Source organism: Bos indicus, chromosome 20 (assembly GCF_029378745.1).
Source record: "Bos indicus isolate NIAB-ARS_2022 breed Sahiwal x Tharparkar chromosome 20, NIAB-ARS_B.indTharparkar_mat_pri_1.0, whole genome shotgun sequence".
Taxonomy (NCBI): Eukaryota; Metazoa; Chordata; class Mammalia; order Artiodactyla; family Bovidae; genus Bos; species Bos indicus.
In genome coordinates this window covers 59912490-59926497 of record NC_091779.1, presented here as the reverse complement: position 1 = coordinate 59926497, position 14008 = coordinate 59912490, and positions in this window count along the sequence as shown.

Here is a 14008-nt window from a genome sequence, read left to right as displayed (position 1 = left end):
GCCTTTCCCTTCTCCAGGGGGATCTTCCCAACCTAGAGATCGAACCCAGGTCTCCCACATTGTGGGCGGATTCTTTACCAGCTGAGCCACCAGGGAAGCCATGAGCTCAGAGATCAAGATAAAGATTTAGAAAATGTTATCTTAAATTATTTTGATATTAAAAAACAAACAAATCAATGTAGCTAATTAGAGACCCAACTATATATATAGAGAGAGATTGACTTCTAGAAAATATGACTTTTGTTGATATTGTTCATAGCTAAAGATAACATATTAACATCATCAGAGAGTGGTTAAACAAAAGTTCAGCAAAGCCAAGAACAATAAAGGTTCACACAAAGTCACTTTATTTATATTTTAAAGACCAATTCATGTAGTCATTCAGTCATGTCCTACTCTCTGAGGCCCCATGTACTGTAGCCCACCAGGATCCTCTGTCCACAGAATTTTCCAGGCCAGAATACTGGAGCAGGTTGCCATTTCCTCTTCCAAGGTATCTTCCTGACCCAGGGATTGAACCCATGTCTCTTGCATCGCCTATATTTGCAAGTGAATTCTTTACCACAAAGACCAATTAGTTGCCTTAATTTCCAAGTACCTTAAGATTCTGCCCTTGTCACTTTGGCATTACTGCTTAGACATGCCTCAAAACTCTTTCCAACAATGACTACTTTTTATTTAACATCTTTCTCTCTCCTTCCAGAAATACCAATTTTTCTACTTTCTTATCCAACAAATTCACTGACATTGTTCACCATTGCACATGGTAAAGTGGGGTTTCCACTGGTACAATATCATGATGATGTCATGGGAAGTTCATACAGTGAATCACCAATAGACACAAAAAATCTCCTAGCTAAAATAAAAGTACTTTTCCATTTGCTACAACATTGCTGAAAAGTGCCTGGATTATAATTAACCCTGCAAGTAAAACAGACACTCTCATGCCAAAAGAATGCTGCTTGTAAAATGAGAAAGCATTACCACGTGTTTATTCTTTACTGATAAATACAATTTTGGTATTTTAACTATTTTTAGAAACTATTATCTAATTACTCCCTGCACAATGCTTTAATTAACATGGCCCTCCTTCCAAGTCCAGGTTAATCTCAGTTAACAAACTTTACAGTACTTTTTGCTTTGATTCAGCTAATACCTTTGATTATTATAGGGAAAAGAAAAATAATATAGGTATCACTAATAGTGGGTAATAGTATTCTAGGTAATTCATATCTGTTTGATAAATTTTAACTCTATTTAGGTATTTATGTATTTATTGCACTATCTGGTGTAAATATGTTATTTTATTCTTAATAAAATAACAGCCAGGACCTGCAAGTGTATAAACATTATCACGTGCCACTGAAAATACCATGTGTACCCCAATGTTCACCGCAACACTGTTTGTAATAGCCAGGACATGGAAGCAACCTAGATGTCCATCAGCAGATAAATGGATAAGAAAGCTATGGTACATATACACAATGGAGTATTCAGTTCAGTTCAGTTCAGTCGCTCAGTCGTGTCCAACTCTGTGACCCCATGAATCGCAGCACGCCAGGCCTCCCTGTCCATCACATTACTCAGCCATTAAAAAGAATACATCTGAATTAGTTCTAACAAGGTGGATGAAACTGGAGCCTATTATACAGAGTGAAATAAGCCAGAAAGAGAAACACCAATACAGTATACTAACGCATATATATGGAATTTAGAAAGATGGTAACGATAACCCTGTATGCGAGAGAACAAAAGAGACACAGATGTATAGAACAGTCTTTTGGACTCTGTGGGAGAGGGAAAGGTGGGATGATTTGGGAGAATGACATTGAAACATGTATAATATCATATAAGAAATGAATCACCAGCCCAGGTTCGATACAGGACACAGGAAACTTGGGGCTGGTGCACTGGTGCACTGGGATGACCCAGAGGGATGGTATGGGGAGGGAGGTGGGAGGGGGGTTCAGGATGGGGAACACGTGTGTACCCGTGGCAGATTCATGTTGATGTATGGCAAAACCAATACAATATTGTAAAGTAATTAACCTCAAATTAAAATAAATAAATTTATATTTAAAAAATAAAACTTACTTTGAAGAAGACAACAACAAAATTTTTTTAATCTATTTATGTTGTATATAATTTATATATATAATTAGGGCTAGAAATAAATGTTTCATTCTACCTATACTTGTGTTACTCTTTATATGCAATATTGACATTCTACATTTATATCAGCATAACACATTCCACGTTTTCATGATCTAAGCATCCATGGCATCTGAACGACGTATGTACTTTGTCAAACACATGACCCTAATGGACCACTATTAGAACTCAAGGGTTTGATAATAATTGTCAGAAAATACATCTGCATTACTATGCATGATTAAACGTGCAAATCTATATTTTATATGAAAAATATTCTCTATGGGTACTCATCGAAAAATAATTACCAGTGACTACTATGAAAGCCATTGTTTCTATGTATTTTACAAACTTAAATAAAACATAATGCACATTCCAACATGTAAGGAGACTTGCAATACTCTGAAGGGGACATAATTAAATGAAAAATCAGAATGCAATTAAATAGTAATTAAATTAGATAGAATTACAATTTTTCCTTTTTAAATTTTGATGTGGCTCTCAGTCATATCCGACTCTGCACCACTATGCACTGTAGCCCACCAGGCTTCTCTGTCCATAGGATTCTTAAGACAGGAATACTGGAGTGGGTTGCCATTTCCCCTTCCAGGGTATCTTCTGGACCCAGGAATGCAATCTGCACCTCGCAGGCCTCTTGCACTCCAAATGGATTCTATACCACTGAGCCTTCAGGGGCTCATAATAATCAATAAGAATCACAATAATCAATAAGAAACTGTAATGAGGATTTTCCTGGAGACATACTATAGTATATTTACACATTGTCACATTAACTATATTAAAAACAAGCAATGATGTATTAAACATCACGGTCAAACTTAAAAAGATTCACAGAATTAAACATATATATATTTAAAACAATTAGTATAGTGATGCCCCTGGAGGGGAGTATGGCAGCTCTCCCCAGTATTCTAGCCTGGGAAATCCCGTGGACAGAGGAGCCTGGCAGGCTACCGTCCATGGTGCCGCAAAGAGTCTGAGACAGCTTAGCGACTAAACCACCACCACCGTATAGTGACACAGTCAGCTAGGGGTATCTAAATTTCTTTTAACAGAAAATATATATTAAAAATAAATTTGAAATTATTAATTGAAAACTAATGTAAAATTTTCATGTAACACCCATTAACATGGACATAAAATATGTATGTATGCTATTGCTGCTTTTATTTAAAATGCTTTTACATATATTTTACAAACATAACATTAGGACAGAACAGCCTGATGGTAAGACATTTATGTAGATGTGAATATTTGAAATTTGATGTAAATAGAATTATCAAATCTATGAAGAAAGTATAGATAATACAATAAGCATTGTCAATGTTATCCATATGATAAAAGTTAGTAGATGTTTACCTCTGCCAATATGCAGCATAAATTTCTGATTCAAAGGCTCAATACCAACAGAAAACAAATCCTTTCAATAAATTATGTATATATAGGTTCAGTCCAGTTCAGTTGCTCAGTCGTATCCGACTCTTTGCAACCCCATGAATCGCAGCACACCAGGCCTCCCTTTCCATCACTGACTCCCAGAGTTTACTCAAACTCATATCCATCAAGGCGGTGATGCCATCCAGCCATTTCATCCTCTGTCGTCCCCTTCTCCCCCTGCCCCCAATTCCCCCCGAGCATCAGGGTCTTTTCCAATAAGTCAACTCTTCGCATGAGGTGGCCAAAGTACTGGAGGTTCAGCTTTAGCATCAGTCCTTCCAAAGAAATCCCAGGACCGATCTCCTTTAGAATGGACTGGTTGGATCTCCTTACAGTCCAAGGGACTCTCAAGAGTCTTCTCCAACACCACACTTCAAAAGCATCAATTCTTCAGCACTCAGCTTTCTTCACAGTCCAACTCTCACATCCATACATGACCACTGGAAAAATCATAGCCTGGACTAGACAGACCTTTGTTGGCAAAGTAATGTCTCTGCTTTTTAATATGTTATCTAGGTTGGTCATAACTTTCCTTCCAATGAGTAAGCATCTTTTAATTTTATGGCTGCAATCACCATCTGCAGTGATTTTGGAGCCCGAAAAATAAAGTCTGACACTGTTTCCACTGTTTCCCCATCTATTTCCCATGAAGTGATGGGACCAGATGCCATGATCTTTGTTTTCTGAATGTTGAGCTTTAAGTCAACTTTTTCACTCTCCTCTTTCACTTTCATCAAGAGTCTTTTTAGTTCCTCTTCATTTTCTGCCATAAGAGTGGTGTCATCTGCATATCTGAGGTTACTGATATTTCTCCCGGCAATCTTGATTCCAGCTTGTGCTTAGCAATCTGTAAATTAAACATATTTTTATTGCAATTAAATACATAAATATTAAACCACACATTTTATGATAAATGCATTATAATAAGTGAAGCAATAAGCTCCAGAGTTGGTAAATGTGTTTCCAATAAATATTAAGTTTAACTTCTGAGACTACTAGAAGATTTTTAAGTCAATAATAATCTAATCCTTCAAGTCATAAGGACAAAATACAATATAAATGAACAAAGTACATAAATAGGAAATTCAAAAAATCAGAAACAAAAATAACACAATTTTAATAAACAAGGAAATGGAAAAAAAATTTCATGACAAAATATACACACAAAAAAATCTGTAAGCAGAGAGAACTGGAAAGAAAATAGAGACAGAAGAATAGCCAAATAATTTTCAGTTGAGTATACATTGGTATCAAAATTTTAGAGGGAAATTTCTAATATTTAAAACTCTGAATATATGCATATATTATGACTGAGCACTTCAGTTTCATATTGTTCCAGGTGGTGTTTTGAATATTAAAAAAATCATTGTACCAATATCATACTATTTTTAAAATTCGGATACAAGTTTTGTTTGTATTTTGTTATAGTGTAAAAATGGAAGTTATTATGACATTAAAGTAAACTGAACACACATCAAAACAGACCACTGTCAAAATATTTTTAGGTTCATGATCATTAAAGGTGATTCAAGGACCTATAGTGAATAAAAGAATAAGGGAGAATGTTGCTAGTAGTATAAGGGACATTAGTAAGATGGGAAAATTTTGGAATATGTATTGTGGATGAGATAATAGTCTTGTATAATTTTCCTAATTTTTATAACTGTACTGTGACGTTCAAGGTTTGCCCTGTTCTTAGGATATATATACAGAATTATTTATAGAAAATTGTCACAGTATCTTTAATTTTACCCCAAATTATTCAGAAGATAAATTGTGTGCATGTGCATATAGACAGAATAAATTAAAAAGCAAATGTGGCAAAATTATAAAGATCAGTTCACCAGTTAGTAATTTTTTGTGACTTATACATTTTAGATAATAAAATATTGCCAAACATTCAATAAAAATGCACATTAGAAAATATGTATTTCATGAACAATTTATTAAATATTACATCTTTATGATACTATATACTACATATAAATGTATACACAATTAAAGACATGATTAGGGTTTTAAAAAGCAAGTTATGATTTTTTGCTCTGACAGAGGGGTGTATAACTTTAAGTTGCATGTGCAAGTATTTTAGAAAAAGTTTTTTTGATGCTGTCATCTAGAAAATCTCTCTCTCCCAACTTCTATTCTCTACCAATATGAAAAATAAGGAAAATGAAACAAAATGGAATTGAAATGAAAATTGCAGTTTTAATGATTTTTTAAAACTGCTTTATTCCCCAAACACTGTGTAAATGAAGATAGGCTGACAAGTTCAATAAATATTAGATCAGATGGAGAATGGATGCAATAAGAACACCACAGAACAGACAGAGCTTGCAGAACACAGGATTTTCCAAATCAGGAAACACACTGGGAGGAAAAGCCCATGCTTAAAACACATTTTTACTCATTCTAAGTGCCTCTCTGAGTGACATTTGAAATCACAGAACAGCAAACAGTTCATTCTTGGTGGAGACTAACAAGACTTTGGCAAGTTTCAGTCCACTAAGGATAGAGAATGATATTAAAGGCAGTTGCCAATGGATGGCTACAGGAGATCCATACATACATATATGCATACATACACATGCATGTGCACGCACACACTCCTTGTCAAAAGAACTTCAGAGTAAGCCAAACTGATGTTTTAGTAAACTAAATCACTCACTGTCTCCTTTGTAAATTGTTCTGTTGCAAACAGATGCTTTAGGAAGATATACAGGTATATAAAGATGAGAAAAATTGGGTTAGCATTTTAAATATTGAAAAAATAAGGTAAAAATTCTTAAAACAAAGAACACAACAGTCATACATATTTTTCCTACTAGTAGGTAAAAATTGTGACTGAAAAGGATCCAAATATATGCATTAAAACATATACAAAGAATGTGCTCTACATATGCACGTCAAAAAGTATAAAGCTTAATGAAATAGCGACACAAAAATGAAAAGCACATTGGTTAATCTAATGAAAGATGCAAAATAAATAAAGTCATAACTAAAAGTGATACCACAAGGTAGCAAATAGGAAGATAAAAGTCAAACAATAGGAACAGCACTGAAAATCTTAGAAGAAAAGTAATAAACTTTCTACATGCTCAAAAATAAATGCTAGAATATAAACTCAGAACAAAGGATAAAAACACAAGTCAGTAAAATAATTGTGAAACAAAAATAGTTAATATAGTAAAGTATATTTAAATAATAAAGATTTAGTGAGCAAATTTTTATGTTTAAAATATTTGAATTACTTAAAATTAATTCTGAGACTAGATGTATTTCCCAGACCAATCTTATTACATCTTTTATTAGAAGAACATCCTCAAATTTGGGGGTCACATTACAGAACTCAAATATGTGTTGTATTCCAAAGTCATATCTAAAGCAAAAGTTTCTGAATGGCTGAAATAAAAATAAATCAATCAATAAATAAAAGGATACGTCAATAGAAGGGGACAACAAGGGATGAGATGGTTGGATGGCATTACCAACTCAATGGACATGAGTCTGAGTAAACTCCAGGAGTTGGTGGTGGACAGGGAGGCCTGCTGTGCTGTGGTCCATGGGGTCACAAACAGTTGGACAAGACAGTGACTGAACTGAATTGAACTGATGTCAATAGTAGACAAATGCAATAATAAAAGCAAAATAACTGAATTATGTTATTAACTAGAGAGATGAGAAAATTTACCTAAAGTCATTAATGGAACAGCTGAGCGTATGGGCAAGAAGGTGAAATAGGAAGACGCTGAGCTCACCTCCCTGTATTGGCACAATGTGATAACAACCATATACAGAGAACAACCTGAACACTGACAAGAAAGACTTTTCACAACTGGAGGTATAAGAAAGTTACCACAATGAAACAGGGATGGAGACATGGTATAGTCCAGGCCCCCAGCTCTGACGTAGTGTGTGTGTTAGTCGCTCAGTCGTGTCTGACTCTTTGCAACCCCATAGACTGTAGCCCACCTGGCTCCTCTGTCCATGGGATTCCTGAGGCAAAAATACTGGAATGGGTTGCCATTTCTTTCTCCAGGGGCTCTTCCTGATCCAGGGATTGAATCTTCATACCAGCAGACCCTTCACAGTCTAAGCCACCAGGGAAGCCCAGCCCTGAGGTAGGCTACTCACAGATAAGGGGATAATCATACTTGCTCAGTTATCTCTAAGAAGCAAGGAGTATATGAACGCCATATCTTGCTCCCCAGCCTTGGGATCTTGCACCAGGAAGAAAAGTCTGCAGAATATCTGCCTTTGAAGACCAATGTGGCTTGCATACAGGAGAGTCAGAGAGATTTAATAAACAGAGGCTCCACTCTTAAAGGGCATGCCCTAAATCTCACATACTACCCCCCACCAAATTGCAGCACAGAGGCAGTAATGAAAGGAGCCTGGATCAGACCAGACCCACTTGATGACCTTGAAGAGCCTTCTGGGGAGACAGGAGCAACTGAGAATCCCCTCCTAGGGGTAGATGTAGACTTTGAGGGGAGCAGAAGGGCACTGATGCTGACCATCTAGATTTTGAAGTTCTCCACCCAGCCAATTAGCCATGCAGTCAGCTTTAGCAGGACGCAGCCCCAACAACTGTTGGGATAATGGTAACCCCAGAAGGCAGGGCACAGCAGCTAACCCAGCTGAGGGCTGGCCCTACCTACAGCATGCCCACAGTAGGTGACCTTGCCAAAACAGAAGAGTCCATCAATCGATAGAAGAGGCATCCTAGAGCCTCTAGACCTGGTAACTAGAGTGAAGTTTCTGGGCCCCATAGGAATTCTCCAATGTAAATCCAGTTCTCCAAGATCAGGAAAAATAACCAACCTCTCTCATACATAAAAAGAAACACAGAGAATTAGACAAAATGAAGAGACAGAAGAATATGTTTCAAACAAAAGCAAAAGACAAAAGCTCAGAAGAAGTACAAAATGAAGTAGAGATACATAATATATTGGATATAGAATTAAAGGAAATGATTATAAAGATACCTAATGAACTCAGAAAAATAATTAATAAAAAGAGTATGTTAGCAGAGTTAGAAAATATCCCTAACCTTTGTATCCCTTTGTACCAAGGGATACAAAACTGAAATTAAAAAATGCAATAGAAGAATAAACAGTAGATTAGATAATATAGAGAAATGGGCCAATGAACTGGAAAACAGAGTAGTAGAAATCACCCAAACCAAAGAGGAAAAAAAAAAAAAAAACCCAACTAAATAGGATCGTGTAAGGGACCTGTGAAACAACATCAGGCATACTAACATTAAAAGTAAAGGGGTCCCAGGGGTCCCAGAGGAAAGGAGAGAGAGAAAAGGGCAGCTAGTATATTTAAAAATATAAGGAATGGGAACTTCCCTAATCTGAGAAAAGAAACAGACATCTGAAAGTAAAAATTGTGAAGTAGCAGTTTGAAATGCTTTTTTGACTGAAAGCAATGTAATATCTAAATGTTAGTGGTTTAAACTATTTTTCTCACATTAAAAAAAAAAAAAAATGGAGGACAGATGCTTCTGAATACTGTGCAGTAATTTATAGGAATCAAAGGTCAAGATACTTCTGACTTTGTGCTCTATTGGCATTGATGTTGATATAGTCAGAAGGTAATGCTTTAGATCTGGCCATCAGGGAAGATGGAGTGGATATTGACACAAATCACATTTATCTCTTATATCTAGAAATTCAATGTTTTCCCAGAAACATTCAATAGAATGCATTTGTAAGTCTTTATTCATAACTGTCACGTCACCTCCTTATCTACTAAAGAAGATGATAAAGCAAGTACTTAGGTACTTCTGTCTCTGAGGTGGAGCGAGGCCAAAGAGAAGTAGTATGGGGAAAGAACTGGTACTTCCAGCCTTAGTTGGCCAAATGGACTTCTACAGTGATTGTGTCATGTCGGGTGAGTCAGAGTTCCCAGGGCTTATGACACTTTTATTTGCACAGCAATGTCCAAAATCTAGTAATAAAAAAATGACCTTGGATCGGGGTACTCAAATGCAGTGGATAAGGCGAGGTGGGAAGCATAAAACAACCAGACACCATTTTTTATTTTTTTTTCTTCAAGTTCTCCTTTGTTTTCACGTATCCATGTGCTCCTGGGAAATTTTGTTTTGTATGATTTTTCATAAAAGACACAAGAGAGAAAAGAAAAGACACAAGAAGGTAACAGGCAAGCATTTGTTCTTCAGGTGCTTCTTATTTGTGCAACTCTTTTATCTGCAGGGTAAGGAGGAAAAACAAGGATTTATTATTTCCCATGTTGTGGAAATAGAAGTGTCATTATTCAAGATGTTTTCTTATAAAACATTTTAGCCATTATTAATTGATATAATTTTAAAATACATTGTTGTTGTAACATTATGTCTTAATTTTTATATTTAATAGAGGTTTTCCCTCTGCGCAATTCTCTAGTGCTGTATATATTTGTTTCCAAATACCTGCAACAATATTTACTTTGTTGGTGATCAATTAATTCTTCCATTTGTCTATTAAAATAATAATATTTCTGAATTACTACCTTATAAAACCTAAGTAGATATTTAAAATATGTATAATCAATTATCACTCTTATTAATAGAAGGATGATAATATTATTCATTTATTGATATTTAGCTAATAGGCAGAGACAATAAATGAGAATATGATCTTCATCGAGAAAATCAAAGACCAGTTTTTTTTCAATTCTAGAATTTTGAAATAAACTTGGATGAACAAGAAACTGTGTACTGAAAATATCCTCAATATCATTAAATAATGTGATGTTTCAGACATGAAAATTTGATGACTGTAATCCACAGTGACCAAGCCACCACCTATAAAACCAAATATTCACAGAATTCCTCTTACTTGTACAGGTTGATGCTAACTAAAAAACATGCAATTGCATCATTAAGAATTTTATTCAGCTACTGGTTAGAAAAACAGAAAATATAACTGGCTTAAACATACCTGGGTTGTTGTTGTTGTTGTTTTTTCTTTCTCAGCTAGTCTATGGGCTTCCCTCATAGCTCAACCCTTAAAGAATCCCCCTGCAATGTGGGAGAACTTGGTTTCAACCCTGGGATGGAAAGATCCCCTGGATAAGGGCATGACAACTAACCCATTTAGGGTGGCTCCATGGCCATTTCCACTTTGTTTCATAATAATTAGCAGGTGGCTTCCATGCTTCTGTTCCTGGCAGCAGGAGAGGAAAAAAAAAAAAAAAAAGCAAGGGGGAAAAGGTGCATATCCCAACTGTCAGCTCCCTTGAAATAATTTTTTCTAAAAATTCCAGACAATACCTTTCATGAACATGTTATTTACTGGGCACAGCTAGTTGAAAATAATTTATAAAATGGTCTTTAAATTATACACAATGCTGTTCCAAGTAAATGTAGGGCTCCGTTGATTAAAAGGAAAGAGAAAACAGGCCAGACACCCAGGAAAAGCAAGCAAGGCACTGTGAGGGTGTGTGTTCATGGAATAGGTGAAAAGTTCAGGGTGTTTATAATACAGAGGACTCCCCTGGTAACTCAGATGGTAAAGAGTCTACCTGCAATGCAAGAGTCTTGAGTGTGATCCCTGGGTGGGGAAGATCCTCTGAAGAAGAGAATGGACACCCACTCTAGTATTATTGTCTGGAGAATCCCATAAGCTGAGGAGCCTGATGAGCTGCAGTCCATGGGGTTGCAGAGAGATGGACACCACTGAGCAACTATGCACTCATGCATGCATAATAGAGAAGAGAAAATTATACTGTCTCTGATATATGCTTGGAATTATAGTATGTAAAATAATCAGACATGGTTAGTAATAGGGACGAAGAAAATATAAAATCTATTTATTTTTCTTAAAGTGGAACTTTGTAACAGAGATTTCAGAAAATAAGGAAACTACTCTGGAAATGTTATTAATAGAAGTGTGTAAATATGTTCAGTTATGAGGTGTATGATTAAAAATCGCTTCTAGTCTCTTGTTCTTTTTCTATATACTATAGAATGTTAAGATTAGCACCTGGTTTCAGTGTGGTGGACATGAAATTTTTGTAATGGGTGATTCTTCTTCTGGAAGAATGGTTTATACTGAGTCACTTTTAAAAACCTCTAATCAATAGTCTAAGACTTTATAGAAGAATTCATCATTTCTCTACAAATATGAAGTATAAATGCTATAGTGTCCACTGATATTCTAAGGAGAAAATATATTATTTTGGTCACTGTAACTAATTTACTATACAAAACTTTTACCTATTATTTAAAGATTCTAATTAAAATACCCTATTTATATAAAGTGACAAGATCTCTAATGTTGATGAATTATATTCATATCTCATTGGTACTAATATTTCAGAAATGAAATATTCTTGAACACTGTACAATTTATTGAGATGTGAATTCAGTAAATAAGCATATTTTATAAGGTTAAACACTTTAATAACTCACATCAGGTCTGTATCATCCATACTAGAACATTCATGATTATTCTAAAGTGCATGCAATCTATGCCTAATAGCAAATGTACCAAACTTCATAGTATACTTTCTAGAATAACAAATACTATCTCAATAATTTCAAAAGACATATATTTATATATTTTCTCAGAAAATGAAACACATCTTCATGAACAATTTAAATAACATTTTAGATCAATAATACTTGGAAACATAAAATGCATGTTTAAAAACAAAGACAAAAATACTGTGTGATATCACTTCTATGTGGACTCTTAAAAAGCCAAACTAGGGAATTCCCTGGCAGTCCAGTGGTTAAGAATAATGCCTTTAGATGCAGAGGATGTGGGTTTGATCCCTGATATGGAAAGTAATATCACACATGCCCCAGGGCAACTAAGCCCATACCACAACTGGAGTGTCCGTAGGCTCCAGAGACTGATCCCACATAATACAATGAAGACCCTGTGTGCCACAACTGAGACCAGATGCAGCCAAATAAACAGTTAAATAAATAAATAAGCCAAACTCACGGAACAAAGAGTAGAATGGGGTTTCCAAATGGTTTGCATTTACAACTAGCCATAGGTAGCACTTCCCTGATGGTTCAGATGGTAAAGAATCCATCTGAAAAGCAGGAGACCCAAGTTTAATCCCTGGGTCAGGTAGATCCCCTGGAGAAGGGAATGGCAACCCACCCCAGTATTCTTGCCTAGAGAATCCCATGAACAGAGGAGCCTGGCGGGCTACAATCTCTGAGGCCCCAAAGAGTCAGACAGGACTAATACTTTCACTTTTCACTTTCATAAGTAGCACATACTTTAGAATACTTATGAATGCTCTGGTATAGATGACACAGTTCTTGAAAATTTAAAATTTATAAAATCTGCTTACTTAATTCACATCTCAGTGTTGGGGGAACAGGGATACAGTGGTCAAAGAATGCAAATTTCCAGTTGCAAGATGAAGTAAGTTCCAGGGGTCTAATGTATAGCAGAATTATAGTTAATAATGCTGTGTTATATATTAAAAGTTGCTAAGAAAGTAGATCTCAACTCTCACCACAAAAAGAAAAAAAAAGAAAATATGTGACACGATGCATGTGTCATTGTGCTGTGTTTAGCTGCTCAGTCCTGTTCGACTCTTTGGGACCACATGGCCTGTAGCCCCACAGGCTCCTCTGTCCATGGGATTCTTCAGGCAAGAATACTGGAGTGAGTTGCCATTCCCTCCTCCAGGGTATCTTCCCAATCCAGAGACTGAACCTAGGTCTCCTGCCTTGCAAGCAGATTGTTTATCAGCTGAGCTACCAGGGAAACCCACATGTGTTACTAATCATTGGGAAATCATTTCACAATGCATGTGTATCAAATCAACATATACACCTTAAACTCAGACAATGCTATGCATCAAATATATCTCAACAAAGCTGGGGAAAAAAGACATGTTGAATTAATATTGCTTGCAGAGTTTGAGGAACATGTTAAAACTAATTTCATAAATGCCAATGGTTTAAAAAAAAGTACATATGATCATGATCTAAAATATTTTATTTAACTCAGTTTACCTTAGGAATCTGTGTTGATGTCTTCACTAGTTATGCTATCATTTCCCACAGACAGTGAAGAATAAAGGAGATATTAACAATTCCTTCTTTTACATGATATTGATACTGCTTTTGATTTTCATTTCTCCAGCAGTTTCTTTTTTACAACCATCCCCCAATGAACTGTATTTCATATTTATTTCTTTTACTTCTACTTGCTTTTTCCACTGGAATTTTATTGTTTGTTTTTTAACCTATGGACTTGCACATAAAAAAAAATATGTATTTTATTGAATTTATGTTCAGAGTAACTGAGAGGCTCCCGGAAATTCTGCAGAAACAATAATTTGGAATATGTAATGATATACTGCTTTGCATATGAAGGAAGGAAATTCAATCCACTCTATTCTCTCATCAAAATGC